The sequence below is a fragment of the Belonocnema kinseyi genome, chromosome 6 (assembly GCF_010883055.1).
Source record: "Belonocnema kinseyi isolate 2016_QV_RU_SX_M_011 chromosome 6, B_treatae_v1, whole genome shotgun sequence".
NCBI lineage: Eukaryota > Metazoa > Arthropoda > Insecta > Hymenoptera > Cynipidae > Belonocnema > Belonocnema kinseyi.
Window position 1 is genome coordinate 83,964,890 of NC_046662.1, and position 12,036 is coordinate 83,976,925.

Consider the following 12,036-nt stretch of genomic DNA (forward strand, 5'->3'; position numbering starts at 1 on the left):
TATGTGAAAGTACTCTATGAAATAAGACGATTCGCAAAGTTTTAGCTCACTCGATGAAAATAGTAAGATTTGACAGCCCTTGTAAGTTCGAAATTTCAAAAAAAGCGACATTTTCCACAAACTCTAGAACTATTGAGTCTTGATCAATTTGGATTTAAAAGGTCGCTTTGTTTTCTTTATTACTCCAACTTTAATTTAAAAATTTGTCCTAATGCTTTTTTACAATTGCAGAGTGTGTAAAGAGCAATCAGTACTTGCAATTTTTCGAAAAAATTAGGGCATTTTCCGGACGCCACTGTAACGTCAATTAGAGAATGTAAAGATCTTTTTTCTGACCTCACCGATTTTGAGTAAAATTGCACAAAATAATCTTCAAACATCCCTAAACAAAACACAAAAATACCTGGAAGGTATTTGAGCCTCCTTCCGCAGATATGAATTTTTTCTTTTGGTGCTTGAACTGTGTTGCACGGCAGCCTAGCCGTTGCTTGGTCAGCATAGTAGTGGGGTGGCACCACGTAATGCACTCATTCTCACCTGTTCTTCAAAACAAACCTTGAAATTCGAAGTATATGCACACTCACCTGTATGTTTCGTCTCTTAGGCTTGTAGATTAAAACTTGTTTTGTCAAAAATATCGAGGAAATTAATTTAAAAAATTCAGGACGTTTTAAAACAATTTGGTTCTTTGGAGAATTGGTAATAAGATTAATCTTTAGTACTTTCGTTGGGCGAGAATCAGCGGCACAGGCTATTTTGGTAGGACTGAATGCTTTTCAGATTTTCATTGTTTTTGGGATAATCTTGTAAATTTAAAAGAGGCTGTGCTTAAAGTTTCTGCAGTTCAAAGTACTCCGTAATGAAAATAAGTTCTCTAGTAGTTTGATTCCTATCTTCTGTTGAAAAAGTTTATGTTAAAAGTTCACTTTTAACTTAATACATGATTTTTCGTGCCAGTGTATATTTAATAATTAATTTCCTTTTACGGAGTTCAATTAATTTAAAATAAAATGTAGACTTTTATTAAAGTGACAGTTTTGAAAACTTTCGATTATATTATGTATCTAATATTTCAAAGATACCTATAACTACTTTAATATAAAAAGAAAATCATCCGATGAAATCGATATATGTAAATACTCTTTATATTTTATATTTTATATTATATTTTTATCTTCATATTTTATATTTACTACACAGTGACGAACGAGTTTTGTCAGATTTTAGTATTATCATATTATTCAGTATTATCAATACTGAATAATTCTAGAGTTTGTCGAAAATGTCACTTTTTTCGAAATTTCGAACTTAAAAGGGCTGTCCAATCTTATTGTTTTCATCGAGTATACATACATGCATACATGTTTATTGGAATATAAAATAAATGATTAAATATTTGCTCTTATACCAATAGAAACTTCCTATAATCTCTAGGACAGACTGTGAAGTTTACAAAACACAATAGGAAAGACATTCTATCTACAAAAGATATCTTTCTACCTACGACATTCGAATCTATATTTAGGAATTTTATAATCCTCATGAAATTCAGCCCGTTTAAGGACGGCATTTTGGTACTGAATCGCAATGCACTAAATTCAAATGTTTTCCTCTCATTGCACCTTCCCATTAAAAATGATAATTTTTCTTACCTGTTTTGCAACTTATGTTATTTTAACTTCTTGTTATTGCAAACACGGTTTTATCATTTATTTTGTGAATATTACTTTCTTCAACTTCAATCTGCTATAAAAAATATTAATCTTTCTAACTATAAATGACAATTATATGTTTGTAGTATATTTATAAAAGAAATGGAAAATGTATTTCTTCGTATAACTGCGGCAATAATACTATTTTCTCGGCTATATCCTAGATTGCCATCGAACTTTTGTAAAGATCAATATTACAATGCCAAATTTTACGACCAACCGTTTCTCCGTGCAGAAGCTATGGAATAACATACCATTTGAGAAGCTCCAAGTTACCTATTGTCGGTAATATTTATGAATCTGCTTTATTGGCGTTAATAACTCGAAGCTTTTAAGCCACCGAAAGCTGTCGATAAATCACCCTGTACAGATAATTCAAACTCTAAGAAGTCGCCTCTATCGATTTTTGAAATTCATTTACCCAGGCTTACCTATATTTAAGGGGACTTCAATTAATTACAGAAGGATGACTTTGAAACTTTAGAACCCCTTCCTCCTATTGTAAGGATTTATAAATTTTCTGTGACACCCTCCCCCTTCTAGCGTAAGATTTAATATTCTTGCACAATATATACAAAAAAGATTTGCATAAGATTAAATGATTCAATAGGGTTTCAAAAAATATTAAGGGATTATAATCTATTTTAAAGGAATGCAAAGTTTTTTAAAGAATTAAAATTATGTTGCGGAACCTTACAAAATTTCTAAAGCTTCTCATGGATTGTATGAGATTTCAAGAGATATGAAAAAATGTTGGGGTATTACAAAAGTTAAACGTATTTTAAGCGATTCTAAAGTATTATGAGAGGTTTGACAGAGTTTAAGAGTTTAAAAATTACCTACTAACATTACAGAGATACTGTTTAGAAAGATACCGAAGGTTATCAACGGAATTTTAAAAATTTCGGGAGAATTTAAGGAATTAAGGACGATTTCCATGGATTCAAAAATATTTTAAGGGATTTAATGAGATACCAAAGTATTTTAGTGGTAATCGAAGGATGCCAGGGAAGTTAACACTCTTTCGGAAATTTAAACGGATTTCATAAGAGTTCAAAGGATTTTAAGAAATTTTAACAGTTTTTAAGAGATTAAGAGGGTTTTTTGATGTAAATCTTTGAATAAATTTAGATTTAGTTAAATTTTTATTTAGAAAAATTAACTTTCATCACAAAAAAATTCAAATTTCCAACAAAATACGTAAATCTTCTACCAGATAGTTGAATTTTCATTAAAAAGAGATAAATTCGAAATTAAAAATATATTTGCAGAATTTCCATTTACAAAAAAATAACTTAAAAAATAGTTAGATTCTCTTATTTGATTTTATTAATTTATGTCATATTTGAGAGAAAAAACCATTAAATTGGGATGTTTGATGAAAAATGTGAAAAAAACGAATCCTTTAAAAAGGGGGTAAAGAGGGGAATAGGGGAAAGTGTATGAAGTTTGTATTTAGATGATTTATTTTTAAATAAAATGACTAATTTTCATAGTTTAAGCATTTCAAACAATTTTAATTTAAACTTATATATTCAATTCGTGATGCCATATTTTGCATCAACCCTTCTCTCACTACATTACAAATCGTCACAAGACCCGTTACTCCCGTCCCTTGAAATTTGATACGGTTTTTCAAAGGCCTCTAGAAATCTATTTTAAAACAAATAATTAATTACTTTAAATATAATTGGTAATACTTTTCATAACCTCCAAACATTACATTATAATGATATTTTGTAGTTAAACTGTATTTTGTCATTTGCAATTACAAAACTGCAATGCCGTTACTACAGACAATTTTAAATCCAAAAATCATTTAGAATAGAATAAATTTCTGAAGTTATTCCAATTTCAGAGAAAGAAAAAGGGAACACTTTTCTGTATATGCAAATTATTTCGCTTCGGCCAAGACTTTGAAAAACGAATCGTATTACTTGTTCTTCTTTATTCTTTCTAAAAAATCTTAAAAATTGTTCTGCGGAAAATAAAATGCAATAAATAATGCATTTTGAATGAATTTCGAATGCAATAAAGAAAAATGTCTTTTCATAGTACGTAGATTAAGAAAGTTTCAGTGAAACCCTTCCATCTCGTCTAGCCATAATATCCTTATCCATAACCCATCCTCTGTTTACTAAATCCATTATCTCGCTTAAAAAAATTTATAAGTAAATTCTTAATACTTAATTTCAGTATAGACTTTCTGTCTACAACACTGTGAAAACTATAGATCTGTTTTTCGACGGCATAATTTTTCAGGTGTCCTTTTTTTGAATAGGAGAAATTCAGGCTGTTATTTTCAATTTAAAATAAATTAAAGTAGGTTCCCAACAGCGGTCTCATTCTAGTACAGCTCGACAATGTTTTTTCTGAGTCTTATTTAATACCTGAAACTAGCTCTGAAATAATAAATTTTTTTCAGAGTGAATCTTTCTTATCCTCCTTTTTGCATTATTCATTGTTAACACAGATTTTTCCTTGAAATTGTGATACGAAGAATAAAACGCTAAGTAGGATGTCACTCTAAATTGAAGAAATGCGAAGATTGTGAATTTGAGCAATCTTCTGTCACGAGAGAATGACAAATATGAATCCGAGCACACAAGCCAAGAAATCAAATAAAGCAACGAAAACAAGGGAGATTTACTCCTGCTGCTTTTTCCATGTTTTCTCTCTCATGGTTGATATATGACACAAAAAAGGCGTGATTATTGGACTGCACAAGAAGTTAGTTTTCCCAGAGTTAATTGATCATTAAATTTTCAGATTGATCTCAAAGCTTTTGAAAGCCTTCTTAAATTGCCAATAATATATATTTTTCTTAGTTTTGAGATCTTAACCATGCATTTACATGTAAGAGGATAATTAGCTCAGATTAATCAATATGGTTTCGTACGAAATATTTCATTTTGAAGAAAATTGATATAAAACATATTTTATTGAGTTCGTATTATTTACAATAAGTGCAAGAAGGATGGTTTGAAATATTAGGAAGAATGCTCGTATTTTATAATTATAATTTTTGTATTGAGAACAAATATTATTATATGAATCATTCAAAATATATTGTAAGTAAAAATTATATTTAGATCAACTTCTGGTAGCTTATTATATGAGAACTAAAATTATTTATTCTTTCGCGCACTTAGTTTTTTAAACATATTTAGAGAAGCAGACTGGGACTTAATAATATTAATTTTATTAAATTATTAAGTTGTTAAGAGTAAAATTAATATTTCGGAGATTGTCCCAGGATTTCAAGAAATTACATGCAGTTTCAAAGAATTCGCTTGAATTTTGGAAGATTTAGAAGGATGTCATATATGATTCATAAAATTTCAGGATATATAAAGAGCTTTAGGGGAATCTCAAAAAAATGTCATAGATTTCAAAGTAATTTAATTGAATTCAACAGGATCGTGAATGACTTCACAGGAATCCAAATATTTTAAAGGATTTTAAGGAATATCATCAGATTTCAATACATTTTATAATATGTTGGTGGATTAAAAAAAGTTTATTTACGAAAGTTGAGGAATTTCATAAGATTTTAAAAAATTTCAAATATTACAAGGGACTTTCAAAGATTGAAATTTAAAAAAAATGTTAGGATGTTCAAAACGATTTCAAAGAATTCTTAATGAGCTTTAATAATTTGATGAGATTTTGAATAATTTAAAAGATTTTAGTGTGTGTCAGAAGGTTTCTGGGAATTATCAGTAGATTTTTTCAAAATATAAAAAAAATGTTTCAAGGAATTTTCAATAGCTTTTAATAAATTGAATAGACTTAAAGTGACTTTAAAGTATTTTCTAATATTCCAAGCAATTTTCAAAAGCTTTACAAGGATTTGAATGATTTTAATACATTTTTAGTATAAACTTTTAAAGAATTTTCTTTAATTTCGGAAGATATAAATCGCTTTTATAGGACCTGTTAGGACTTAGAAAATATTAAAAGATTCCAAGAGATTTTTGAACTAATTGAACAGATTTGTTCAGGGTTTCAAGAACTTCAGTAATTGTGAGGGGTTTTGAAGGTTCTCAAAGTATTTTTAAAAATTGTCCAGGATTTCAGGAAGTATCGTTAGATTTCATGCAATTTCAAGATTCTTATTTATCTAATCACACTAAGACCGTGCTTTACCGAAGCCTGATATAGCGAATCAAGTGGTTCAATGGGGCGAAAGGGAGACGCTTGCATGGTCAGCAGAGTTACGCAGTTTACTGTACGGATACGAGAAGAAAAACGGTTGGGAGGACTCCAATTCACCTTGAAGGCCATTAAGGGCATGTTCTTCGGTGACCATGTGACCAATTTAGTCCCCGATTATGAACATTTTTTTGGTGTTCACTGTATCCACACGGATTAATATATCATGTTTAAAATTCGACATATTAAATAAAAAGCACTAAAGAACGTTTGTATACGTCAATATATTTATAATTTTAAATCTCAATCCGTGTGGACGTAGAGAGGACCAAAAAAATGAAAATCATTCTACACAAAAATTTCATAAACGAACTTAGTCATGTGATCTCGACTTTATCGACGTTCAAAGTTTCTTTTTTTCTTCGCTAGAAATTGCTAAAAATGATCCAAAAATAATGATAGGTTGCGTGTGTGCAGATACTTATTTGTTGATTTGCAACGAATGTGCAAATTTTATTGCTTATATTAATTTTTGTAAATGTTTAGACAATTTAGTCTAAAATTGGTGTGAGTGCTCAATGTACGCGGATCAAAAAATGTGAAATGCATCAAACAAAAATTGTCTGTAAAGAACTGCAACTCGAATGGTAATATCCTATTTTATCAATTTGTAAATAAACTTTCTCAAACATTCAAAAACATATTGATGTATACGAACGTTCTTTCGTGCTTTTTATTCAATATGTCAAATTTTAAACACGATATCTCAATCCGTGTGGACACAGTGAACACCAAAAAAAATGTTCATAACCGGGGACTAGTTTTGTCGCGTGGTCACTAAAGAGCATGCCCTCAAGGGTTCCTGTATGGAACGTATAAGGCACACTGGGTAAAACGGACCCATGACCAAAATTATGCACTTTCACACAAAAATAAACGTAAGAGTGGATGCTTTAAAAAGGTATTAATTTGAGCGGAAAGTCGTTTTTTTTGGAAAAAATGAAAACGCGTTTTTAATCATTTTTTATTCTGTCGTTTATTTTAGCATTTGAATGGGATATATTGTGTACAAAATTTTCCTTAGTCGTCTAGACCCTTAGTGCCGGATAAAATTGTTAAGGCTATTGAAAAATGGGAAGTGGTAATGATGAATAGGAATAAACAAGTTTGAAATTAAAGTTACCTAAGGTGTATGTATGGACGATGCAAAAAGCGAAGGTAGAACAAGAGAGAAAAGGAGTTATGGGCAGCATGGTGTCAAGAGTTAGAGAGAAGCTAATCAGAGATGAAAAAGTGGAAGAGAGAGAGAGATGAAAAGGTTGAGGAGGTGATATTGAAAAGAAGAATGGGAGAAAGAGAGAGGGTGGCCATCGATCATTTTGTGTAGGAGGATAGGAGAAGAGGAAGGATGAAGAATAATAAGGAAATTAATTGAGGAAACGGATCAGGAGTTGGTGTGGATAGTGGGAAGTATTAGAGGAAGGATGTGGGCCATTTCAAAGAAATACGAATTCAGGATGGAATCGACGTTGCGTAAAAAAAGAAGGGACTGGAAAAATAAAAGTGAGAATATGCAGAAGCGGACTGAAGAAGTTAAGCGAATATTGTAAACAAATGAAAAACGAGGAGGTTAGGCTTTTGAAAAGGAAGACCTGGACATGTACTTCTAAAAACTAAACTAACCAACAGAGTGGTTACAAGGAAAAGTGAGGCTAAGAGAAGGTAAGATAAAAGTGGGGTTCCATAAAAAGGGAATTAAGCGACGCAGAATGTTAGAAGTATAAAGAAAGATTAAAGAATGAAGAAATGTGTTAAAATTTAGAGAAAAGGAGAGATATGAAAACAGAAATATGATGGGAGAAAGAGAGAACTCTAATGACTGTTGAAAGATAAAACTCAGTCGGTGAAAATTAGGTATATGGTAGAGATGGAATAATCCGCAAGAGAAGGGAGGGTTTGGGAGGTGATCAATAGGGTTAGAGGTGGAAGGAAGATTGATTAAAGTTAGGGTAATAGTTAAAAAGTGAAGGTTCTTAAAAGTGCATAGAGATAACAGAATCAGTAGAAAGGAGGTAAATAGGACGATAGCGAGGCATGAAAAAGCAAGGTAACAGAAGAGGACGTAGAGGAATGAGATTTTGAAATTTTGAGAGTTTCGCAGCAAGGTCTGGAGAGGACAATGGTTGCCTAAGCATTGGAGGACATATTTGGTGGTTCGGGTAATTGAGAAAAATTAAAGCAAGAAGATAACGGTGAGTCTACTACTGTTTTGTCTACTTGTGGCAGACTTAGAGGAGGCTCTAGAGAAAAAAGGGGAAATGTCCATATAAAATAGCTATGTACGCAAACGAAGTGTTCTTACTATCAGATGACAAAAGATGGATTAGTTTGATGATAAGAACGTTTAAGGACTACCTAAGAATTAACAATTTAACAGAAAATGTGGATAAGACTATGACAATGTGATTTAAGAAGAGATGGGTAAGAAAATAATATTAATGGGAGACATTCATAGAGACGGTGGACTAAGTGAATAATTTTGTTTACCTAGGTTCCTGGTTGGAAACAAAAGAAGGAGTTGATCTATAGGTGAAGAAAAGAATAGAATTTGTGAGCAAAGTATTGGATCAGGTGTAGTGTATAGAGAATATTGAAGTTTAAGTTCAGTGTTTAAATTAAGTTTAATGGTGATTGTATGATGAGAGTGTTTGATGCTTCATTTTGGATGAGAACACAAACTTGTCTACGAAAAATTGTAAGCAAAGTTACGATGGTTTACATCGAAAAATTAAGATGGAAGAAAAGAGACAGCAAAAGAGGAGAGAATATGATATAAGGGCAGATGTCAGAGAACGACAATAATTAAAGAATTAACTGACAGTTAAGGATGGGAGGATCGAGAAAAATTGTGGGATTGAACTATAACAGATGATATATGACACTAAATCTAAAGGAGAACTAGAGTGCTTGAGAAAGATAAAAAAGTAGAGTTGGCGGAACGTCATACGATGTAGAATTGAAGAAGGAATGAGGTAGCGTATATCTGAATGGATGGAGTGGGAAGAAGATGTAGAGGCTAGCTACATGATACTGAAAGAGAAGAGAGAAAGTGAGGGACATGTATTAGGGAAAGTCCAAAAGGGTAATCCTATGCAAGGATATTAGAGAAAACATAAAATCATTCATAATGGGAATTGTCAGAGGAAACGGAAGCTCGCTTGTGCACATTGCAAAATTTGCAGTAAATTTTGATGTAAAGCTATAGCCTTGAAGATAGAGTAAGTATGAAAGTATAATTTGGGTAGTAAGTATAATTAAGGTAATACAAGTTGTGTGTGAAGTATTGTAAAGGGAGCGGAGGCCCTTAAATCCGTATGAAAGGGAGAGGATAAATACATATACATGGTCTTTTTGATATTTTCTTTATGAAGTACAAAATATTTTAAAAATTTGAGAAACGCGCAAGAGAAACGAAACAAAATTGTTGTCAATTATTTTTTCACTTGAATATGATTTTACCTGGAAGACTTCTGAGATAGTTAATTCATTGTTTCTTAAATATATTAAATAGTCCAGACTTTAAAGAGGTTCATTTAAACTTGGAATCTCTACTAAAGACTTGATTAATATTCGATAAGAGGATTTATTACAGTTTATGCTAAGAAGGAATTATACCTTTTGTTATAAAGTTTTAAGTCGCTCCTTTGGTTATAAATCCTGTCAGCTAAGTTTAAAAGGTAAAAGCATAAATATAGTTTCTCATGATTTCATCCTCTTAGGAGCTTCTTTACACCTATCATAAATAAATATTAATGAATTATTTTAATTTGTTTAATGAATTTTGTTTTTATTTGTCGCATAATTTACCTTATTCACTTAACTTCTATTGTTAGTGTTGCTTTAATATTCTTTAACTAAGAAGAATATAATTTATTGAGTTATTTGAAATATAATGATGATAATAGTAATATAGGTCTGAATTCGATGGATATTTGAGAGTAACAGATGTAGTCGATTGATCGCATAGGTCACGTATTATATGCATTACATTTCAACTCGATACATCTGCCTCAGAAGATCAATTCAGGATCTCTTCAATGCAGGAATGCATCGCGTATTGAATTGCATTCTTAAAATTCAAGACTGTCGGACTGAATACTCAATATCCCTTTATAGAACCCGCCATTCATAAAATGGTGTTTTATAATTCAATGGAGCATTTTTGAAAAAAATGCCGATCAGGAGTTTCTATAAAGAAATACAGTATTATAGGCTATACAGAGTTTTACATTCACATGTTGATATATTAGGAAATTCAAAACACAAAAAAGAAATTATTTCTGTAACAGCGTCAGTTGTGATGATTAAAGTATAGACAGCCAGCAAGGATAGAAGTACATGTCCATGTATAGTTAGAAATTTATAAGAGGACACAAGTCCGGGCCGCAATAAGTGTGCTTCTGTACGAAAAGGCTTAAGACGAACCTTTTAGGTTGAAAAAAGAGACGCCGGGGTGTTCACCGCTTTTCCAGAAAAACGAATCTAAGATTGGTGTGCGCCATATGTAAATATGTTATACATTTTTTGAAACATGGAGTATACAAACTGACAATTTCTTTCGGAATATGACTATAATTCTAAAAGATTCAGTATAGGTCCTAGTACACGGAAATAAATATTCATTAAATTTTATAGAACTAATTCTATAGTTGAGGATACGATGGGTAGTTTAATAAAAGTTGAAATCGTCTTTGTTTTACATTGCGTTGAACTATGCAACGGAATGTGTAACAAAGTTATATAAAATCGAAAATACAGTCTATATCGAAGAAGTCTCGAAACTATAGAGAACAGTTCTATAAAACGATAACCGATTTTTCGCCGCAACAAATTAATATCTTGTATTATTATATTACTACTATTATACTCTAATATTTTTTCACATGTTTAAATACACAATTATTTACTATTACACAATCACTACAGTGTTTATAATCGCACTTTATGAAAATTTTTATTCTTTGCGTCGTTCGAACCCTATAAGTTTCACATTCTTAATACCTAACGCCTAAAGCCTCTCTGCTAACCTAGCTGGAAGTATTACAAATAAATCTGAGATATAACGGACGGCTGTGCATGGCCGTCTGCAAATTTCTGTGAACCACTCTATAACAAATTTTGCTACGCTTTAAATTATATACGTACTAAGATTTTAGATTTTAGAAATATTACAAATTATTATTGAATATTTTATGTGATTAAACAAGATTTAAACTAAATTCAAAAATATTTTAAGACATTATAAACTATTTAAAAAATTTCGTGGCAACTATGAAAGAGAACGGTCTTTTATATACTCGGTTAAGGAAAAAGCAAAATAGAAAATTTTCAATTTGGTATAAATGCACTTTCTTAAAATTGTGCTTCGATATGCAGTTACTAGGAAATCCTGAAACGTACTTAAAGATAAGTAATTCAGAGCAATTCATTATAATTTCTTGATGAAAGAAAGAAAACAAAGGAAATTTAAACCTTCAAACTAAAAATAACGCCGAGATTTTGAACCCGGGGGGTTCAAAATGGCTGGTGACCTTCTTAGCATGAAACTATGGACGTGAAGAAACTAGATATTTTATGTGTGGTCGAAACAAAGAAAAAGTGATGCGAAACTAAAGACATAAAAGATGGCGTGTTGAAAGGCGGATTTGAAATATGGTCAGGAGTAAACTGTGAATCACATGGTAAACAAGGAGTAGGTCTCATTTTGAATGAAAGAGCAAAGCAGCATCTCGGAGACCATGACTTCGTGTCCCCAGACTGCTGTGGGCTAGAATGAAAGTAGGAATCAGAAGACTATTTATTATAGCATGCTACGCGCCGGTTGATAGTGATCCTAGAGAAGTGAAAGATGCCTTCTGGGACACTTTAAATTACACAATAAACATCTGCGAACATGGGGAAAGAATAATTCTACTAGGAGACATGAACGGTTGTGTGGGCATCCAAAATCAGGATACAGAAAGAGTATTAGGTAATTTTGGGGAGCCAAGAACAAACTATAAAGGAGATAAACTAGTTGGTCTATGCTTAGAAAGGGGTCTGTTTATTACAAATACTTGGTTTAGGCATAACATGATCCACATGTACACCTGGTCTAAAGGAAATAGCC